Source organism: Sebastes umbrosus, chromosome 9, assembly GCF_015220745.1.
Source record: "Sebastes umbrosus isolate fSebUmb1 chromosome 9, fSebUmb1.pri, whole genome shotgun sequence".
NCBI lineage: Eukaryota > Metazoa > Chordata > Actinopteri > Perciformes > Sebastidae > Sebastes > Sebastes umbrosus.
In genome coordinates this window covers 30861511-30883709 of record NC_051277.1, presented here as the reverse complement: position 1 = coordinate 30883709, position 22199 = coordinate 30861511, and the positions used below count along the sequence as shown (strand labels likewise).

General features: G+C 43.1%; 7 non-coding genes across 7 annotated transcripts; all 7 read right to left on the bottom strand.

Moving 5' to 3' along the window:
• Positions 1-18738: 18738 nt before the first annotated feature.
• Positions 18739-18810, bottom strand: trnap-cgg. The gene has a single exon. It is a non-coding gene; the product is annotated as a tRNA-Pro (tRNA).
• A 315-nt stretch (positions 18811-19125) lies between these two features.
• trnap-cgg lies at positions 19126-19197 on the bottom strand. Its single transcript has one exon. It is a non-coding gene; the product is annotated as a tRNA-Pro (tRNA).
• A 270-nt stretch (positions 19198-19467) lies between these two features.
• On the bottom strand, positions 19468-19539 carry trnap-ugg. The gene has a single exon. It is a non-coding gene; the product is annotated as a tRNA-Pro (tRNA).
• Positions 19540-20433: 894 nt separating this feature from the next.
• Positions 20434-20505, bottom strand: trnap-agg. Its single transcript has one exon. It is a non-coding gene; the product is annotated as a tRNA-Pro (tRNA).
• A 708-nt stretch (positions 20506-21213) lies between these two features.
• trnap-agg lies at positions 21214-21285 on the bottom strand. The gene has a single exon. It is a non-coding gene; the product is annotated as a tRNA-Pro (tRNA).
• Positions 21286-21759: 474 nt separating this feature from the next.
• On the bottom strand, positions 21760-21831 carry trnap-agg. Its single transcript has one exon. It is a non-coding gene; the product is annotated as a tRNA-Pro (tRNA).
• Positions 21832-22094: 263 nt separating this feature from the next.
• On the bottom strand, positions 22095-22166 carry trnap-agg. Its single transcript has one exon. It is a non-coding gene; the product is annotated as a tRNA-Pro (tRNA).
• Positions 22167-22199: the final 33 nt, after the last annotated feature.

The following is a 22199-nucleotide window of genomic DNA, read 5'->3' as shown; positions in this document are numbered from 1 at the left end:
GGAAACTGCACGCAACAGTTAGAGTGAATTTTCTGCTTGGAGCATCTGGCGCTGGAAATGAACTGTGAGAATATGTGGGGCATCCTTTAAAGCACTTCTATGAGGGTGGCTGGCAGTATACAACCATTTCCTGTTGTCAGTAGGTGGCGCTATGACTTTCACTCATAATACCACGTATATGTCTTCAGGCCTGGACTCTTATAAAACATGTCAAATTTGGGGAAGATTGGACAATGTATAGTCAATTTACAACAATTTCCTGTTTCCTGTAGGGGGCGCTATGACTTTCACTCATAATGGCACATATATGTCTTCAGGCCTGGACTATTATCCAGCTTGTGAAATTTGGGGCAGATCGGACTATGTAAAGTCAAGTTACAACAGCCTCCTGTGTCATGGCGAAACATCAGAATTCGCCGCGCCGCCACAAGAACGCCGTTTCACGAAAACACAAAAGCTTCGCAATTTTGCATCGTGAAGGTGTTGAGATTCTGCTGCCCAACTTTGAGATGGATCGCTTGAATCCTCTAGGAGGAGTATCGCAAAGTTCCATACCTAAAAAGTGACAAAATGGCGTCTTCACACATGACGTATGACATCACCGTACGAGCGATCAAAAATCCCTTCGCAATTTACCATCACAGTAGTGGGAGGGTTATACTAGCAAAATTTGACGCGGATCCGATAAACTCTCTAGGAGGAGTTCGTAAAAGTATGCATAAAATACATGAAAAACGCACATATTCCAATATGGCCGACTTCCTGAAGGGCGGAGCTAATAAAACCCAATTAGGAATATGTTTCAAATAATGAGTGGGATATGCATACCAAATTTGGGGAAGATTGGACAATGTATAATCAAGTTACAACAATTTCCTGTTTCCTGTAGGGGGCGCTATGAATTTCACTTTTAATGTCACATATATGTCTTCAGGCCTGGTCTCTTATCCAGCTTGAGTAGTTTAGGGCAGATGGGACAAGGTAAATTCAAGTAACAACAGCCTCCTGTGTCATGGCGAACAATCAAAATTCACGTACGACATCACCGTTCAAGCGATCAAAATTTCCTTCGCAATTTAGCATCACAGTAGATTCAGGGTTATACCACCCAAATTTCACGCAAATCCGATGAAGTCTCTAGGAGGAGTTCGTAAAAGTATGCATAAAATACATAAATGACATGAAAAATGACAAAATTCAATATGGCCGACTTCCTGAAGGGCGGAGCTAATGAAACCCAATGAGGAATATGTTTCAAATAATGAGTGGGATATGCATACCAAATTTGGGGAAGATTGGACAATGTATAGTCAATTTACAATAATTTCCTGTTTCCTGTAGGGGGCGCTATGATTTTCACTTTTAATGTCACACATATGTCTTCAGGCCTCGACTATTATCTAGCTTGTGAAGTTTGGGGCAGATGGGACTAGGTAAAGTCAAGTAACAACAACCTTTTGTGTCATGGTGAACAATCAAAATTCACGTACGACATCATTGTTCGAGCGATCAAAATTTCCTTCGCAATTTAGAATCACACCAGTTTGAGGGTTGTACCACCCAAATTTCACACGATACCGATGAACTCTCTAGGAGGAGTTCGTAAAAGTATGCATAAAATACAAAAATGACATGAAAAACACAAAATTCAATATGGCCGACTTCCGGTTGGGCGGAGCTAATGAAACCCAATTAGGAATATGTTTCAAATAATGAGTGGGATATGCACACCAAGTTTCATGAATATCGGATCAACTTTGACCAAACTAAAGCCTTCCATGCGTTAGGGGGCGCTAGATAGCCGGCTAAACCCACTGAACCTAATGGCTGTATATTTACATAAAGTTCACAGGTGTCCATCATATTGCCAAGTTTCATGCGATTCCGAGTACCTAAAGGTATGTTCCTTATCTAAAAGACATAAGGGGGCGCTAGAGAGCTAACATGCCACGCCCAAGCAAAATTTCACCACTAAAATAAAGTAATTACTAGTTTGGATGTGCGTGTAAAGTTTCATAATTTTTTGTGCATCCTAAAGTCTTCAAATATGCGTTCGTATATTTTAAAAAAACGCAGGAAGTCCAACATGGCTGACTTCCTGTTGGCCGAAAAAATCTCAAAAATATTTAATCCAGGTGTGAGGGCGTGAGTTATGACATACTTGAATTTCGTGAAGATCGAAGAAACTTTCTCTGAAAAACTGCCTACATTAGGGGGCGCTATCTCGCCCCCTGGACACACCCGAGCCGGGTCACTCCAGAACATTGAATTTCCCACCAGATCCGACGCATAGTCCACTTATGGTGAGTTTTTGGGGATGTGAAAGGCCTCAAAAACGCGATCTCCCAGCGGAAAAATAATAATAATAATAATAATAATCTGTAGAAAAACAATAGGTTTCCTCGCACTTCGTGCCAGGACACCATTGGGGTCCTGGCACTTTCGTGCTCGGGCCCTAATTAAAGCTGCAAGCAGCGATGAACGGGCCCTCGCCCCCGCGGGCACGTCTGGGGAACGCGCACGTCGGGGTACCCGCTGTCGTGGCATGTATATGTCTTCAGGCAAGGACTATTATCAAGCTTGAGAAGTTTGGGGCAGCTGGGACTAGGTAAAGGCAAGTAACAACAGCCTACTGTGTCATGGCGAACTTTCAAAATTCACTTATGACATCACCGCTCGAGCGATCAAAATTTCCTTCGCAATTTAGAATCACAGTAGATCCAGGGTTATACAACCCAAATTTCAAGCGAATCCGATGAAGTCTCTAGGAGGAGTTCGTAAAAGTATGTAAATGACATGAAAAACACAAAATTCAATATGGCCGACTTCCGGTTGGGCGGAGCTAAAAAAAAACAATTAGTAATATTTTTCAAATAATTAGTGGGATATGCATACCAAATTTCATGAATATCGGATGAACTTTAACAAAGTTAAGGTTTCAACGCATTAGGGGGCGCTATGGAGTCCGCTGGCGACGCCCGTTCCGAAACACTACAGAACATTGCAATTTTCGCACCTCCCGACACACGTTCCAATTTTGGTGAGTTTTTGGGGATGGGAAAGGCCTCAAAAACGCGTTTTTGCAGCAGAAAAATAATAATAATAATAATAATAATAATAATCTGTAGAAAAACAATAGGTTTCCTCGCACTTCGTGCCAGGACACCGTTGGGGTCCTGGCACTTTCGTGCTCGGGCCCTAATAATCCTTAGAAAAACAATAGGTTTCCTTGCACTTCGTGCCAGGACACCGTTGGGTCCTGGCACTTTCGTGCTCGGGCCCTAATAATAATCTGTAGAAAAACAATAAAGTAATTACTAGTTTGGATGTGCGTGTAAAGTTTCATAATTTTTTGTGCATCCTAAAGTCTTCAAATATGCGTTCGTAAATTTAAAAAAAACGCAGGAAGTCCAACATGGCTGACTTCCTGTTGGCTGAAAAAATCTCAAAAATATTTAATCCAGGTATGAGGATGTGAGCAATGACATACTTGAATTTCGTGAAGATCGAAGAAACTTCTCTGAAAAACTGCCTACATTAGGGGGCGCTATCTCGCCCCCTGGAGACACCCGAGCCGGGTCACTACAGAACTTTGAATTTCGCGCCACTTCTGATGCATATTCCACTTATGGTGAGTTTTTGGGGATGGGAAAGGTCCCAAAAACGCAATCTCCCAGCGGAAAAATAATAATAATAATAATAATAATAATAATCTGTAGAAAAACAATAGGTTTCCTCGCACTTCGTGCCAGGACACCGTTGGGGTCCTGGCACTTTCGTGCTCGGGCCCTAATAATAATCTGTAGAAAAACAATAGGTTTCCTCGCACTTCGTGCCAGGACACCGTTGGGGTCCTGGCACTTTCGTGCTCCGGCCCTAATAATCTGTAGAAAAACAATAGGTTTCCTCGCACTTTCGTGCCAGGACACCGTTGGGGTCCTGGCACTTTCGTGCTCGGGCCCTAATTAAAGCTGCAAGCAGCGATGAACGGGCCCTCGCCCCCGCGGGCACGTCTGGGGAACGCGCACGTCGGGGAACACGCTGACGTGGCACATATATGTCTTCAGGCCAGGACAATTATCAAGCTTGAGTAGTTTGGGGCAGCTGGGACTAGGTAAAGGCAAGTAACAAAAGCCTCCCGTGTTAAGGCGAACTTTCGAAATTCACATATGACATCACCGTTCGAGCGACCAAAAAATCCTTCACAATTTAGCATCACTATAGTTTGAGGGTTATACCACCCAAATTTCACGCGAATCCGATGAAGTCTGTAGGAGTAGTTTGTAAAAGTATGCATGAAATACATAAATTACATGAAAAGCACAAAATCAAATATGGCCGACTTCCGGGTGGGCGGAGCTAAAGAAACCCAATTAGGAATATGTTTCAAATAATGAGTGGGATATGGATACCAAATTTGGGGAAGATTGGACAATGTATAGTCAATTTAAAAAAAATCCTGTTTCCTGTAGGGGGCGCTATGACTTTCACTTTTAATGTCAAATATATGTCTTCAGGCCTGGACTATTATCCAGCTTGTGAAGTTTGGGGCAGATGGGACTAGGTAAAGTCAAGTTACAACAGCCTCCTGTGTCACAACGTACCTTCGTACCTTCAAAATTTACGTATGACATCACCGTTCGACCTATCAAAAATTCCTTCACAATTTATCATCACAGTAGTTTGAGGGTTATACCACCCAAATTTCACGCGAATCCGATGAAGTCTCTAGGAGTAGTTTGTAAAAGTATGCATAAAATACATAAATTACATGAAAGCCTGGATGTACCACCCTGTCATGGCGAACTTTCGAAATTCACCTATGACATCACCGTTAGAGCGATCAAAATTTCCTTCGCAATTTATCATCACAGTAGTTTGAGGGTTATACTACCCAAGTTTCACGCGAATACGATGAACTCTCTAGGAGGAGTTCGTTAAAGTATGCATAAAATACATAAATGACATGAAAAACACAAAATTCAATATGGCCGACTTCCGGTTGGGCGGAGCTAATGAAACCCAATTAGGAATATGTTTCAAATAATGAGTGGGATATGCCTACCAAATTTCATGAATATCGGATCAACTTTGACCAAACTACGGCCTTCCACGCATTAGGGGGCGCTAGAGAGCCGGCTAAACCCACTGAACCTAATGGCTGAATATTTACATAAAGTTTACAGGTGTCCATCATATTGCCAAGTTTCATGCGTTTCCGAGTACCTAAAGGTATGTTCCATATCTAAAAGACATAAGGGGGCGCTAGAGAGCCAACGTGCTACGCCCATGCAAAATTTCACCACTAAAATAAAGTAATTACTAGTTTGGATGTGCGTGTAAAGTTTCATAATTTTTTGTGCATCCTAAAGTCTTCAAACATGTGTTCGTATATTAAAAAATTTACGCAGGAAGTCCAACATGGCTGACTTCCTGTTCGCTGAAAAAATCTCAAAAATATTTAATCCAGGTATGAGGATGTGAGCAATGACATACTTGAATTTCGTGAAGATCGAAGAAACTTTCTCTGAAAAACTGCCTACATTAGGGGGCGCTATCTCGCCCCCTAGAGACACCCGAGCCGGGTCACTACAGAACATTGAATTTCGCGCCGCGTCTGACGCATATTCCACTTATGGTGAGTTTTTGGGGATGGGAAAGGTCCAAAAAACGCAATCTCCGGTCAGAAAAAGAATAATAATTAAAGCTGCAAGCAGCGATGAACGGGCCCTCGCCCCCGCGGGCACGTCTGGGGAACGCGCACGTTGGGATACCCGCTGTCGTGCATTCCCGTGAAAGTCGGAAACTGCATACAACAGTTAGAGTGAATTTTCTGCTTGGAGCATGTGGCGCTGGAAATGAACTGTTGAGAACATGTGTGGTGTCATTTAAAGCACTTCTATGAGGGTGGCTGGCAGTATACAACCATTTCCTGTTGCCAGTATGTGGCGCTATGACTATCACTCACTATCATCACTACACGTATATGTATTCAGGGCTGGACTCTTATAAAACATGTCAAATTTGGGGAAGATTGGACAATGTATAGTCAATTTACGACAACTTCCTGTTTCCTGTAGGGGGCGCTATGACTTTCACTCATAATTGCATATATATGTCTTCAGGCCTGGACTATTATCCAGCTTGTGAAATTTGGGGCAGATCGGACTATGTAAAGTCAAGTTACAACAGCCTCCTGTGTCATGGCGAAACATCAAAATGCGCCGCGCTGCCACAAGAACGCCGTTTCACGAAAACACAAAAGCTTCGCAATTTAGCATCGTGAAGGTGTTGAGATTCTGCTGCCCAACTTTGAGATGGATCGCTTGAATCCTCTAGGAGGAGTATCGCAAAGTTCCATACCTAAAAAGTGACAAAATGGCGTCTTCGCACATGACGTATGACATCACCGTGCGAGTGATCAAAAATTCCTTCGCAATTTAGCATCACAGTAGTGGGTGGATTATACCACCCAAATTTGACGTGGATCCGATAAACGCTCTAGGAGGAGTTCGTAAAAGTATGCATAAAATACATGAAAAACGCACATATTCCAATATGGCCGACTTCCGGGTGGGCGGAGCTAATGAATCCCAAATAGGAATATGTTTCAAATAATGAGTGGGATATGCATACCAAATTTCATGAATATCGGATCAACTCTGACCAAACTATGGCCTTCCACGCGTTAGGGGGCGCTAGAGAGCCCGCTAAACACACTGAACCTAATGGCTGTACATTTACATAAAGTTCACAGGTGTCCATCATATTGCCAAGTTTCATGCGATTCCGAGTACCTCAAGGTATGTTCCATATCTAAAAGACATAAGGGGGCGCTAGAGAGCCAACGTGCCACGCCCAAGTAAAATTTCACCACTAAAATAAAGTAATTTTGAGTTTGGATGTGCGTGTAAAGTTTCATAATTTTTTGGGCATCCTAAAGTCCTAAAACATGTGTTCGTAAATTTTAAAATCAGGCAGGAAGTCCAACATGGCTGACTTCCTGTTCGCCGAAAAAATCTCAAAAATATTTAATCCAGGTATGAGGTCGTGAGTTATGACATACTTGAATTTCGTGAAGATCGAAGAAACTTTCTCTGAAAAACTGCCTACATTAGGGGGCGCTATCTCGCCCCCTGGAGACACCCGAGCCGGGTCACTACAGAACATTGAATTTCGCGCCACGTCTGACGCATATTCCACTTTTGGTGAGTTTTTGGGGATGGGAAAGGTCCCAAAAACGCGATCTCCCTGCGGAAAAAGAATAATAATAATAATAATAATAATAATAATAATAATAATAATTAAAGCTGCAAGCAGCGATGAACGGGCCCTCGCCCCCGCGGGCACGTTTGGGGAACGCGCACGTCGGGGCACGTACATGTCTTCAGGCCAAGACTCTTTTAAATCATGTCAAATTTGGGGAAGATTGGACAATACATAGTCAATTTACTACAACTTCCTGTTGCCAGTAGGGGGCGCTATGACTATAACGCATAATACCATGTATATGTCTTCAGGATGGGTCTCTTATCAATCATGTCAAATTTGGGGATGATTGGACAATGTATAGTCAATTTAAAACAACTAGCTGTTTCCTGTAGGGGGCGCTATGACTTTCACTCATAATGTTACATATATGTCTTCAGGCCTGGACTATTATCCAGCTTGTGAAGTTTGGGGCAGATGGGACTAGGTAAAGTCAAGTTACAACAGCCTCCTGTGTCATGGCGAAACATCAGAATTCGCCGCGTCGCCACAAGAACGCCGTTTCACGAAAACACAAAAGCTTCGCAATTTAGCATCGTGAAGGTGTTGAGATTCTGCTGCCCAACTTTGAGATGGATCGCTTGAATCCTCTAGGAGGAGTATCGCAAAGTTCCATACCTAAAAAGTGACAAAATGGCGTCTTCGCACATGACGTATGACATCACCGTGCGAGCGATCAAAAATCCCTTCGCAATTTAGCATCACAGTAGTGGGTGGATTATACCACCCAAATTTGACGTGGATCCGATAAACGCTCTAGGAGGAGTTCGTAAAAGTATGCATAAAATACATGAAAAACGCACATATTCCAATATGGCCGACTTCCGGGTGGGCGGAGCTAATGAATCCCAAATAGGAATATGTTTCAAATAATGAGTGGGATATGCATACCAAATTTCATGAATATCGGATCAACTTTGACCAAACTATGGCCTTCCACGCGTTAGGGGGCGCTAGAGAGCCCGCTAAACACACTGAACCTAATGGCTGTACATTTACATAAAGTTCACAGGTGTCCATCATATTGCCAAGTTTCATGCGATTCCGAGTACCTCAAGGTATGTTCCATATCTAAAAGACATAAGGGGGCGCTAGAGAGCCAACGTGCCACGCCCAAGTAAAATTTCACCACTAAAATAAAGTAATTTTGAGTTTGGATGTGCGTGTAAAGTTTCATAATTTTTTGGGCATCCTAAAGTCCTAAAACATGTGTTCGTAAATTTTAAAATCACGCAGGAAGTCCAACATGGCTGACTTCCTGTTCGCCGAAAAAATCTCAAAAATATTTAATCCAGGTATGAGGTCGTGAGTTATGACATACTTGAATTTCGTGAAGATCGAAGAAACTTTCTCTGAAAAACTGCCTACATTAGGGGGCGCTATCTCGCCCCCTGGAGACACCCGAGCCGGGTCACTACAGAACATTGAATTTCGCGCCACGTCTGACGCATATTCCACTTTTGGTGAGTTTTTGGGGATGGGAAAGGTCCCAAAAACGCGATCTCCCTGCGGAAAAAGAATAATAATAATAATAATAATAATAATAATAATAATAATAATAATTAAAGCTGCAAGCAGCGATGAACGGGCCCTCGCCCCCGCGGGCACGTTTGGGGAACGCGCACGTCGGGGCACGTACATGTCTTCAGGCCAAGACTCTTTTAAATCATGTCAAATTTGGGGAAGATTGGACAATACATAGTCAATTTACTACAACTTCCTGTTGCCAGTAGGGGGCGCTATGACTATAACGCATAATACCATGTATATGTCTTCAGGATGGGTCTCTTATCAATCATGTCAAATTTGGGGATGATTGGACAATGTATAGTCAATTTAAAACAACTTGCTGTTTCCTGTAGGGGGCGCTATGACTTTCACTCATAATGTTACATATATGTCTTCAGGCCTGGACTATTATCCAGCTTGTGAAGTTTGGGGCAGATGGGACTAGGTAAAGTCAAGTTACAACAGCCTCCTGTGTCATGGCGAAACATCAGAATTCGCCGCGCCGCCACAAGAACGCCGTTTCACGAAAACACAAAAGCTTCGCAATTTAGCATCGTGAAGGTGTTGAGATTCTGCTGCCCAACTTTGAGATGGATCGCTTGAATCCTCTAGGAGGAGTATCGCAAAGTTCCATACCTAAAAAGTGACAAAATGGCGTCTTCGCACATGACGTATGACATCACCGTGCGAGCGATCAAAAATCCCTTCGCAATTTAGCATCACAGTAGTGGGTGGATTATACCACCCAAATTTGACGCGGATCCGATAAACGCTCTAGGAGGAGTTCGTAAAAGTATGCATAAAATACATGAAAAACGCACAAAATTCAATATGGCCGACTTCCCGGTGGGCGGAGCTAATGAAACCCAATTAGGAATATGTTTCAAATAATGAGTGGGATATGCACACCAAGTTTCATTAATATCGGATCAACTTTGACCAAACTACGGCCTTCCACGCGTTAGGGGGCGCTAAAGAGCCGGCTAAACCCACTGAACCTAATGGCTGTATATTTACATAAAGTTCACAGGTGTCCATCATATTGCCAAGTGTCATGCGATTCCGAGTACCTAAAGGTATGTTCCATATCTAAAAGACATAAGGGGGCGCTAGAGAGCTAACATGCCACGCCCAAGCAAAATTTCACCACTAAAATAAAGTAATTACTAGTTTGGATGTGCGTGTAAAGTTTCATAATTTTTTGTGCATCCTAAAGTCTTCAAATATGCGTTCGTAAATTTAAAAAAAACGCAGGAAGTCCAACATGACTGACTTCCTGTTGCCTGAAAAAATCTAAAAAATATTTAATCCAGGTATGAGGATGTGAGCAATGACATACTTGAATTTCGTGAAGATCGAAGAAACTTCTCTGAAAAACTGCCTACATTAGGGGGCGCTATCTCACCCCCTGGAGACACCCGAGCCGGGTCACTACAGAACTTTGAATTTCGCGCCACTTCTGACGCATATTCCACTTTTGGTGAGTTTTTGGGGATGGGAAAGGTCCCAAAAACGCGATCTCCCGGCAGAAAAAGAATAATAATAATAATTAAAGCTGCAAGCAGCGATGAACGGGCCCTCGCCCCCGCGGGCACGTCTGGGGAACGCGCACGTCGGGGTACCCGCTGTCGTGCATTCCCGTGAAAGTCGGAAACTGCACGCAACAGTTAGAGTGAATTTTCTGCTTGGAGCATGTGGCGCTGGAAATGAATTGTGAGAACATGTGGGGCATCCTTTAAAGCACTTCTATGAGGGTGGCTGGCAGTATACAACCATTTCCTGTTGTCAGTAGGTGGCGCTATGACTTTCACTCATAATACCACGTACATGTCTTCAGGCCAAGATTCTTTTAAAACATGTCAAATTTGGGGAAGATTGGACAATACATGGTCAATTTACTACAACTTCCTGTTGCCAGTAGGGGGCGCTATGACTATCACGCATAATACCATTTATATGTCTTCAGGACGGGTCTCTTATAAAATATGTCAAATTTGGGGAAGATTGGACAATAAATAGTCAATTTACAACAACTTCCTGTTTCCTGTAGGGGGCGCTATGACTTTCACTCATAATTGCATATATATGTCTTCAGGCCTGGACTATTATCCAGCTTGTGAAATTTGGGGCAGATCGGACTATGTAAAGTCAAGTTACAACAGCCTCCTGTGTCATGGCGAAACATCAAAATGCGCCGCGCTGCCACAAGAACGCCGTTTCACGAAAACACAAAAGCTTCGCAATTTAGCATCGTGAAAGTGTTGAGATTCTGCTGCCCAACTTTGAGATGGATCGCTTGAATCCTCTAGGAGGAGTATCGCAAAGTTCCATACCTAAAAAGTGACAAAATGGCGTCTTCGCACATGACGTATGACATCACCGTGCGAGCGATCAAAAATCCCTTCGCAATTTAGCATCACAGTAGTGGGTGGATTATACCACCCAAATTTGACGCGGATCCGATAAACGCTCTAGGAGGAGTTCGTAAAAGTATGCATAAAATACATGAAAAACGCACATATTCCAATATGGCCGACTTCCGGGTGGGCGGAGCTAATGAAACCCGATGAAGAATATGTCCGAAATAATGAGGGGGATATGCATACCAAATTTCATGAATATCGGATCAACTTTGACCAAACTACGGCCTTCCACGCGTTAGGGGGCGCTAGAGAGCCGGCTAAACCCACTGAACCTAATGGCTGTATATTTACATAGAGTTCACAGGTGTCCATCATATTGCCAAGTTTCATGCGTTTCCGAGTACCTAAAGGTATGTTCCATATCTAAAAGACATAAGGGGGCGCTAGAGAGCCAACATGCCACGCCCATGCAAAATTTCACCACTAAAATAAAGTAATTACTAGTTTGGATGTGCGTGTAAAGTTTCATAATTTTTTGTGCATCCTAAAGTCTTCAAATATGCGTTCGTACATTTAAAAAAACCGCAGGAAGTCCAACATGGCTGACTTCCTGTTTGCCAAAAAAATCTCAAAAATATTTAATCCAGGTATGAGGGCGTGAGTTATGACATACTTGAATTTCGTGAAGATCGAAGAAACTTTCTCTGAAAAACTGCCTACATTAGGGGGCGCTATCTCGCCCCCTGGAGACACCCGAGCCGGGTCACTCCAGAACATTGAATTTCCCACCAGATCTGACGCATATTCCAATTTTGGTGAGTTTTTGGGGATGGGAAAGGTCCCAAAAACGCGATCTCCCGGCGGAAAAAGAATAATAATAATACTTAGAAAAACAATAGGTTTCCTTGCACTTCGTGCCAGGACACCGTTGGGGTCCTGGCACTTTCGTGCTCGGGCCCTAATAATAATAATCCTTAGAAAAACAATAGGTTTCCTCGCACTTCGTGCCAGGACACCGTTGGGGTCCTGGCACTTTCGTGCTCGGGCCCTAATAATAATAATACTTAGAAAAACAATAGGTTTCCTCGCACTTCGTGCCAGGACACCGTTGGGGTCCTGGCACTTTCGTGCTCGGGCCCTAATAATCCTTAGAAAAACAATAGGTTTCCTTGCACTTCGTGCCAGGACACCGTTGGGGTCCTGGCACTTTCGTGCTCGGGCCCTAATAATAATCTGTAGAAAAACAATAGGTTTCCTTGCACTTTCGTGCCAGGACACCGTTGGGGTCCTGGCACTTTCGTGCTCGGGCCCTAATAATAATAATAATACTTAGAAAAACAATAGGTTTCCTCGCACTTCGTGCCAGGACACCGTTGGGGTCCTGGCACTTTCGTGCTCGGGCCCTAATTAAAGCTGCAAGCAGCGATGAACGGGCCCTCGCTCCCGCGGGCACGTCTGGGGAACGCGCACGTCGGGGTACCCGCTGTCGTGGCATGTATATGTCTTCAGGCAAGGACTATTATCAAGCTTGAGAAGTTTGGGGCAGCTGGGACTAGGTAAAGGCAAGTAACAACAGCCTACTGTGTCATGGTGAATTTTCAAAATTCACGTATGACATCACCGCTCGAGCGATCAAAATTTCCTTCGCAATTTAGAATCACAGTAGTTTGAGGGTTATACCACCCAAATTTCACGCGAATCTGATATACTATCTAGGAGGAGTTCGTAAAAGTATGCATAAATGAAATGAAAAACACAAAATTCAATATGGCCGACTTCCTGAAGGGCGGAGCTAATAAAACCCAATTAGGAATATGTTTCAAATAATGAGTGGGATATGCATACCAAATTTGGGAAAGATTGGACAATGCATAATCAATTTACAACAATTTCCTGTGTCCTGTAGGGGGCGCTATGAATTTCACTTATAATGTCACATATATGTCTTCAGGCCTGGTATCTTATCCAGCTTGAGTAGTTTGGGGCAGATGGGACAAGATAAAGTCAAGTAACAACAGCCTCCTGTGTCAAGGCGAACAATCAAAATTCACGTACGACATCACCGTTCGAGCGATCAAAATTTCCTTCGCAATTTAGAATCACAGTAGATCCAGGGTTATACAACCCAAATTTCAAGCGAATCCGATGAAGTCTCTAGGAGGAGTTCGTAAAAGTATGCATAAAATACATAAATGACATGAAAAAAGACAAATTTCAATATGGCCGACTTCGTGAAGGGCGGAGCTAATGAAACCCAAATAGGAATATGTCTGGAATAATGAGCAGGATGTGCATACGTCATTTGGGGAATATTGGACAATGTATAATCATTTTACAACAATTTCCTGTTTCCTGTAGGGGGCGCTATGATTTTCACTTTTAATGTCACACATATGTCTTCAGGCCTCGACTATTATCCAGCTTGTGAAGTTTGGGGCAGATGGGACTAGGTAAAGTCAAGTAACAACAGCCTTTTGTGTCATGGCGAACAATCAAAATTCCCGTACGACATCATCGTTTGAGCGATCAAAATTTCCTTCGCAATTTAGAATCACAGCAGTTTGAGGGTTGTACCACCCAAATTTCACACGATACCGATGAACTCTCTAGGAGGAGTTCGTAAAAGTATGCATAAAATACAAAAATGACATGAAAAACACAAAATTCAATATGGCCGACTTCCGGTTAGGCGGAGCTAATGAAACCCAATTAGGAATATGTTTCAAATAATGAGTGGGATATGCACACCAAGGTTTATGAATATCGGATCAACTTTGACCAAACTATGACCTTCCACGCGTTAGGGGGCGCTAGAGAGCCGGCTAAACCCACTGAACCTAATGGCTGTATATTTACATAAAGTTCACAGGTGTCCATCATATTGCCAAGTTTCATGCGATTCCGAGTACCTAAAGGTATGTTCCATATCTAAAAGACATAAGGGGGCGCTAGAGAGCTAACATGCCACGCCAAAGCAAAATTTCACCACTAAAATAAAGTAATTACTAGTTTGAATGTGCGTGTAAAGTTTCATAATTTTTTGTGCATCCTAAAGTCTTCAAATATGCGTTCGTATATTTTAAAAAAACGCAGGAAGTCCAACATGACTGACTTCCTGTTGGCCGAAAAAATCTCAAAAATATTTAATCCAGGTGTGAGGGCGTGAGTTATGACATACTTGAATTTCGTGAAGATCGAAGAAGCTTTCTCTGAAAAACTGCCTACATTAGGGGGCGCTATCTCGCCCCCTGGACACACCCGAGCCGGGTCACTCCAGAACATTGAATTTCCCACCAGATCCGACGCATAGTCCACTTATGGTGAGTTTTTGGGGATGGGAAAGGCCTCAAAAACGCGATCTCCCAGCGGAAAAATAATAATAATAATCCTTAGAAAAACAATAGGTTTCCTCGCACTTTCGTGCCAGGACACCGTTGGGGTCCTGGCACTTTCGTGCTCGGGCCCTAATAATCTGTAGAAAAACAATAGGTTTCCTCGCACTTCGTGCCAGGACACCGTTGGGGTCCTGGCACTTTCGTGCTCGGGCCCTAATAATCTTTAGAAAAACAATAGGTTTCCTTGCACTTTCGTGCCAGGACACCGTTGGGGTCCTGGCACTTTCGTGCTCGGGCCCTAATAATCTGTAGAAAAACAATAGGTTTCCTCGCACTTCGTGCCAGGACACCGTTGGGGTCCTGGCACTTTCGTGCTCGGGCCCTAATTAATACTGTCAGAAATGCAAAGAGACCCTGTTGTCCTTCTATAACAGTATTTTTGAGGCAATTTTTGGTATGTCCAACATGAGACACGTCTGTCCCCACAGGAACTCAAATTTGAATTGCCTTACATCTTTTACAAGTGGATCTAAAAGTATGAAGTGAAATTAAATGTGAGAGTCATCATTATACGATTTACCACCTCACCATCTGCCTCGCCAATTTCCCCCGCCTCAGTAATGAGGGTCAGGGTTTCCGTACCTTAGGAACGGATCAACTGTAATCTTTTCCCCAAGGAAAACAATCTTGGCATTACTTAAAGTGGCAGGAGGCAGTATATTTTTGGCATCATTGGGCAAAAATTCCATAATAATCTTTCAGCATATTGTAATTCAAGTGTTCTGAGAGATAACTAGACTTCTGCACCTCCTCATGGCTCTGTTTTCAGGATTTAGAAAATCTAGCTCGTGATGGGAGACTTTGACAAATCAAAGGTCATTTCATTGAAAGAGCGTTCCTATTGGTCATGTGACCAGAACTTGACGTTCCTTCACCAGATTTCACAATGGCGACAGCGGCGTCACAAACTTTCTAATTTTACAGCTAAACCATGCACTACAAGATGATTCTGAAAACATTTGAGGCGAGAAAATAAGCATTAACGTAACGTAATATTGATTCATATTTCATCAGCGCTGCCTAGTTTGACCGTTTGGTTGGAGTTTGCGATTGATTGACAGCTGGCACTCATAGACAGCAGATGGACAGTAGACCTCAGATCAGTTTTACTGCTTCTTTTCCTCCGGTCGTTGAAATCTTGCAGATGCCGTTAGGAGCACCGGAGGCACATGATTTTTTTCAGGTTACCTGTTTCATGTACTACTGTCACGATATAGCGACCGTTTTATAAAAATAACTTTTTTTAATCATATTTTCTCCAACTACTACTTCAGCTTTAATCTGTTACTCAATGGGACACAGAAAAAAAAGACAGCAAACAAACGAAAAGATGTATGCTTTTTCACTACCTGGTAAAAGTGTAACATTTTTGTCATGTGACTGATTTAAGTTTAGTTTCAGCACTAATTCTATGTGAATACCATGCCTTTAAGATATGTGTAGCTTAAGTATAATAGTGAAGATACTTCGGGGAACTCAGACTTGTTCATTTAAACAGAATTGTACAAATTAATCTGCAGGCCTATACCCTGCTGTAATCTGCTACTCTCAACCCTGCTACCCACTGGTTTTGTACTTTGAGTCCTTCAAATCTGGACTATTTTTAAGTGTTTATAACAGCACTATCCATTTATTTTCATCATTTTTAGAATTACTAGGATTGGTTTGCCTGTTCCAGCAATTCATCTCTCCGCTATGTTTCAGTATGTTCAAAACTGGAATGCAAGGAACACTATAGCTGTCTGCAAGGTTTCAAAACAAGGTTTGCAACATATTGGCCCAGAGGGGAAGGACAGCCACTGCTGTCTTGTTTTCAGTCTCTCTTTGTCTTCATCCCAGCACCTTTTGTGTCTTTATTCTCTTTTTCTCTCTCTCTGTGAATCACTATCTTTTCTCTTTCACCATCTCACTGTCTCCTCTCACTACGTCTGTATATATACGGCAATCTTACATTAAAATGACTTTCTGCAGGCTATCTGAATATGCCGTGGACCTCATAGGAAGCTACTACGCTGCCTCTGTGAGCTACTGATATGCAATTCTCATGCAGATAGGACGCACAGGGGTAATGAGAATAAAGAGAGAGTGGCATAGACAGAGAGGAGAGGAAAAAAAGAGAGAATTTGCCCTCTAAACAAAATGAAACGCCACTTTAAATTTCTGCATACTGTATAGGCTTTTCTATCTAGGTTTTTATGTGCCTTGCTTAGAGGCTCATGAATAATGTGATGGAGTCAATATCCAGCCGGCATTTTCAATTGCAAAGAAAAACTGCGGATTATGAATGAAGGCACAGATACATGACTTTTCAAGCCTTATACATATACTGCTTTTGTAAAGAGCAGTTGGCAACATATGAAACAAATGTTTTATAATGTTTGAGGCACCAAGAAGTGTATTCTAGAATGTTAACATGATGCAGGGCTGAAGACTAAAATTCAATATTTGATGTGGACAGTGTCGATTTTAAAATAGAGTCCATCTTTAAATCTTTTTTTCCAAGATGGCACTGTGAATGGCAGCCTCAGTGTGGCGCTCCCTTGCACTTTTTCTGTTTTTGTTTGTTTATTCAGTTTTCTGCTCTCCTTCTCTGGTCACATTCACCAGTGCCATGCCATTGTTCCGACAGCCTGTTATTCTGACAGCCCAATAGGCAGAAAAATGCACCATTGGACCGAAAGCCCATTATTCCGAAAACACCCAGTGTTTCAAAGTCCCATTGTTCTGAAAATACACACTCTCCGTGCATACTGCTGTCTTAATGAACAGGCTTCAAGCCCCTAGGCCCGAGGATGTGAAATAGCCCCTGAGGCTCTGGGGGAAAACTTATCAAAATACAGTAAGTCTTGACTGACTGAGAGAAGGGTGAGAGAAGACTGACGGTTGATAGAGACTATATGGCCGTCGAAGCTGGCTGGGATAACTGAATTAATGCCATGGCTTAGTTTGAAGGGAGGGAAGGGCTTTCCAAACTTTCATAGCGAGACTGCTTAAAGTAATATTAAGCAGAATCATAGCCCTAGACCAACAAGCCATGCAAAAGACCAATTGTTTGATGTCCCACCGACCAAATCCTGCTTAGGTCTGCGACTTCAATACAGTTTCCATTATTTGGCATGTGTCCTCCATAAGCATGGCTTGGCGATAAATTCAGGGTTGTCCTGCAAAAAAATCAAACATGGCTAATTTTTTGATTCATTTCGACGAAGATACCGGCAAGATACTGCATCGTTCAAATTGTAAAGTACAACTTTCTTTTTCTGCTCAATAGAGTAAGCCGTTGCTACCACAGGAGTAAAGCTCATGGGCTCGTCCGGGATTTGAATCATTCCCCTAGACCAACGAGCCATGCAAAACACCAGTCAGGACTTATTTTGAAGTCTGCGACTTCAATATAATTTCCAATATTTGGCATGTTTCTTCGATAGGCATGGCTTTGCAAAAAGTGCAGGATCGTCCTGCACAAAAGACGTAGGTGACTCAATTTTTGCTAGAACCCACAAAAATGTACCGGCAAGGCACTGCGCTGTCCAAATTGTTAGATGCACATTTATTTTTCAGTCACTAAAGTGAACTGTCAATACCACCGTACACATGCTGTTGGGCTCATCTGGGATTTGAACCCATGACCTCTCGCAACCTAAGCAAGAATCATGCCCCTAGACCAACGAGCCACGCAAAACACTACTTGTTTGATGTCCGCGTGACCAAATCCTGCTTAGGTCTGCGAGTTCAATACATTTCCATTATTGGGCATATGTCTTTAATAGACATGGCTTGGCAAACAATGCAGGGTCTTCCTGCAAAAAAGGAGGATGTGTCCTCCATAAGCATTACTTTGGCGATAAATTCAGGGTTGTCCTGCAAAAAAATCAAACATGGCCCATTTTTTGCTTCATTTCAATACAATGGTACTGGCAAGATTCTGCATCGTTCAAATTGTAAGGTACAACTTTCTTTTTTTGCTCAATAGAGTAAGCTGTTGCTACCACAGGAGTAAAGTTCATGGGCTCGTCCGGGATTTGATTCTCGCACCCGAAGCGAGAATCATACCCCTAGACCAACGAGCCATGCAAAACATCAATCATCTGATATCCACCCAACCAAATCCTGCTTAGGTCTGAGACTTCAATATAATTTCCATTATTGGGCATAATGGACTCACTAAAGCAAGCTTTTTCTACCACCGAACTGAAACTTTGGGGCTCGTCCGGGATTTGAACCCGGGACCTCTCGCACCCGAAGCGAGAATCATACCCCTAGACCAACGAGCCACGCAAAAGACCACTTGTTTGATGTCCACCTGACCAAATGCTGCTTAGCTCTGAGACTTAAATACAATTTCCATTATTTGACATGTGTCTTTAATAGACATGGCTTGGCAAACAATGCACTGTCTTCCTGCAAAAAAGGATGATGTGTCCTCCATAAGCATGGCTCGGCGATAAATCCAGGTTGCCCTGCAAAAAAACTGAAACATGGCTCATTTTTTGCTTCATTTCAACACGATGAATCGTTGAAGTGGCAGGACTCACATTTATTTTTCAGTCACTAAAGCAAGCTGTCTCTAACATCAAACTGAAGTTTTGGGGCTCGTCCGGGATTTGAACCCGGGACCTCTTGCACCCGAAGCGAGAACCATACCCCTAGACCAACGAGCCACACAAAATACCACTTGTTTGATATCCGCCCGACCAAATCCTGCTTAGGTCTGCGAGTTCAATACATTTCCATTATATGGCATGTGTCTTTAATAGACATGGCTTGGCAAAAAGTGCAAGATTGTCCTGAACCTACGACGAACGTGACTCAATTTTTGCTATAACACGCACGCTGGTAACAACAAGGCACTGCATTGTCCAAATTGCAAGAGTCACATTTCTTTTTTAGTCACTAAAGCAAGCCGTCTCTAACATCGAACTGAAGCTTTGGGGCTCGTCCGGGATTTGAACCCAGGACCTCTCCCACCCAAAGCGAGAATCATACCCCTAGACCAACGAGCCACGCAAAAGACTACTTGTTTGATGTCCGCCCGACCAAATCCTGCTTAGCTCTGAGACTTCAATACAATTTCCATTATTTGACATGTGTCTTTAATAGACATGGCTTGGCAAACAATGCACGGTCTTCCTGCAAAAAAGGATGATGTGTCCTCCATAAGCATGGCTCGGCGATAAATCCAGGTTGCCCTGCAAAAAAACTGAAACATGGCTCATTTTTTGCTTCATTTCAACACGATGGTACCAGCAAGGTACTGCATCGTTGAAAATGCAGGACTCACATTTATTTTTCAGTCACTAAAGCCCTGTCCGCCCGACCAAATCCTGCTTAGGTCTGCGAGTTCAATACATTTCCATTATTGGGCATATGTCTTTAATAGACATGGCTTGGCAAAAAGTGCAAGATTGTCCTGAACCTAAGACGAACGTGACTCAATTTTTGCTAGAACACGCACGCTGGCAATGACAAGGCAAAGCATTGTCCAAATTGCAAGACGCACATTTCTTTTTTAGTCACTAAAGCAAGCTGTCTATAACATCGAACTGAAGCTTTGGGGCTCGTCCGAGATTTGAACCCGGGACCTCTCGCACCCTAAGCGAGAATCATGCCCCTAAACCAACAAGCCAAGCCAATGACAAAGTGATGGATGTCCGCCTGACCAAATTCTGCTTAGGTATGAGACTTCAACACCATTTCCATTATATGGCATGTGTCTTTAATAGACATGGCTTGGCAAAAAGTGCAAGATAGTCCTGAACCTACGACGAACATGACTCAATTTTTGCTATAACGCGCAAGCTGGCAATGACAAGGCAAAGCATTGTCCAAATTACAAGACACACATTTCTTTTTCAGTCACTAAAGCAAGCCGTCTCTAACATCGAACTGAAGCTTTGGGGCTCGTCCGGGATTTGAACCCGGGACCTCTCGCACCCTAAGCGAGAATCATACCCCTAGACCAACGAGCCGCGCAAAAGACCACTTGTTTGATGTCCGCCCGACCAAATCCTGCTTAGGTCTGCGAGTTCAATACATTTCCATTATTGGGCATATGTCTTTAATAGACATGGCTTGGCAAAAAGTGCAAGATTGTCCTAAATCTAAGACGAACGTGACTCAATTTTTGCTAGAATGCGCACGCTTGCAACGACAAGGCAAAACATTGTCCAAATTGCAAGACGCACATTTCTTTTTTAGTCACTAAAGCAAGCTGTCTATAACATCGAACTGAAGCTTTGGGGCTCGTCCGAGAATCATACCCCTAGACCAACGAGCCACGCATAAGACCACTTGTTTTATGTCCGCCCGACCAAATCCTGCTTAGCTCTGAGACTTCAATACAATTTCCATTATGGCATTATTGTACCAGCAAGGTACTGCATCGTTGAAATTGCAGGACTCACATTTATTTTTCAGTCACAAAAGCCGTGTCCGCCTGACCAAATCCTGCTTAGGTCTGCGAGTTCAATACATTTCCATTATTGGGCATATGTCTTTAATAGACATGGCTTGGCAAAAAGTGCAAGATTGTCCTGAACCTACGACGAACGTGACTCAATTTTTGCTAGAACGCACACGCTGGCAACGACAAGGCAAAGCATTGTCCAAATTGCAAGACGCACATTTCTTTTTTAGTCACTAAAGCAAGCCGTCTCTAACATCGAACTGAAGCTTTGGGGCTCATCCGGGATTTGAACCCGGGACCTCTCGCACCCTAAGCGAGAATCATACCCCTAGACCAATGAGCCAAGCGAATGACCAACTGATAGATGTCCGCCTCACCAAATTCTGCCTAGGTCTGAGACTTCAATACAATTTCCATTATTGGGCATAAAGGACTCACTAAAGCAAGCTTTTTCTACCACCGAACTGAAGCTTTGGGGCTCGTCCAAGATTTGAACCCGGGACCTCTCGCACCCGAAGCTAGAATCATACCCCTAGACCAACGAGCCACGCAAAACATTACTTGTTTGATGTCCGCCCGACCAAATCCTGCTTAGGTCTGCGAGTTCAATACATTTCCATTATTGGGCATATGTCTTTAATAGACATGGCTTGGCAAAAAGTGCAAGATTGTCCTGAACCTAAGACGAACGTGATTCAATTTTTGCTAGAACGCAAATGCTGGCAATGACAAGGCAAAGCATTGTCCAAATTGCAAGACGCACATTTCTTTTTTATTCACTAAAGCAAGCTGTCTATAACACCGAACTGAAGCTTTGGGGCTCGTCCGGGATTTGAACCCGGGACCTCTCGCACCCTAAGCGAGAATCATACCCCTAGACCAACGAGCCAAGCCAATGACCAATTGATGGATGTCCACCTGACCAAATTCTGCTTAGGTATGAGACTTCAACACCATTTCCATTATATGGCATGTGTCTTTAATAGACATGGCTTGGCAAAAAGTGCAAGATTGTCCTGAACCTACGACGAACATGACTCAATTTTTGCTATAACGCGCAAGCTGGCAATGACAAGGCAAAGCATTGTCCAAATTGCAAGACGCACATTTCTTTTTTAGTCACTAAAGCAAGCCATCTCTAACATCGAACTGAAGCTTGTCCGGGATTTGAACCCGGGACCTCTCGCACCCTAAGCGAGAATCATACCCCTAGACCAACGAGCCGCGCAAAAGACCACTTGTTTGATGTCCGCCCGA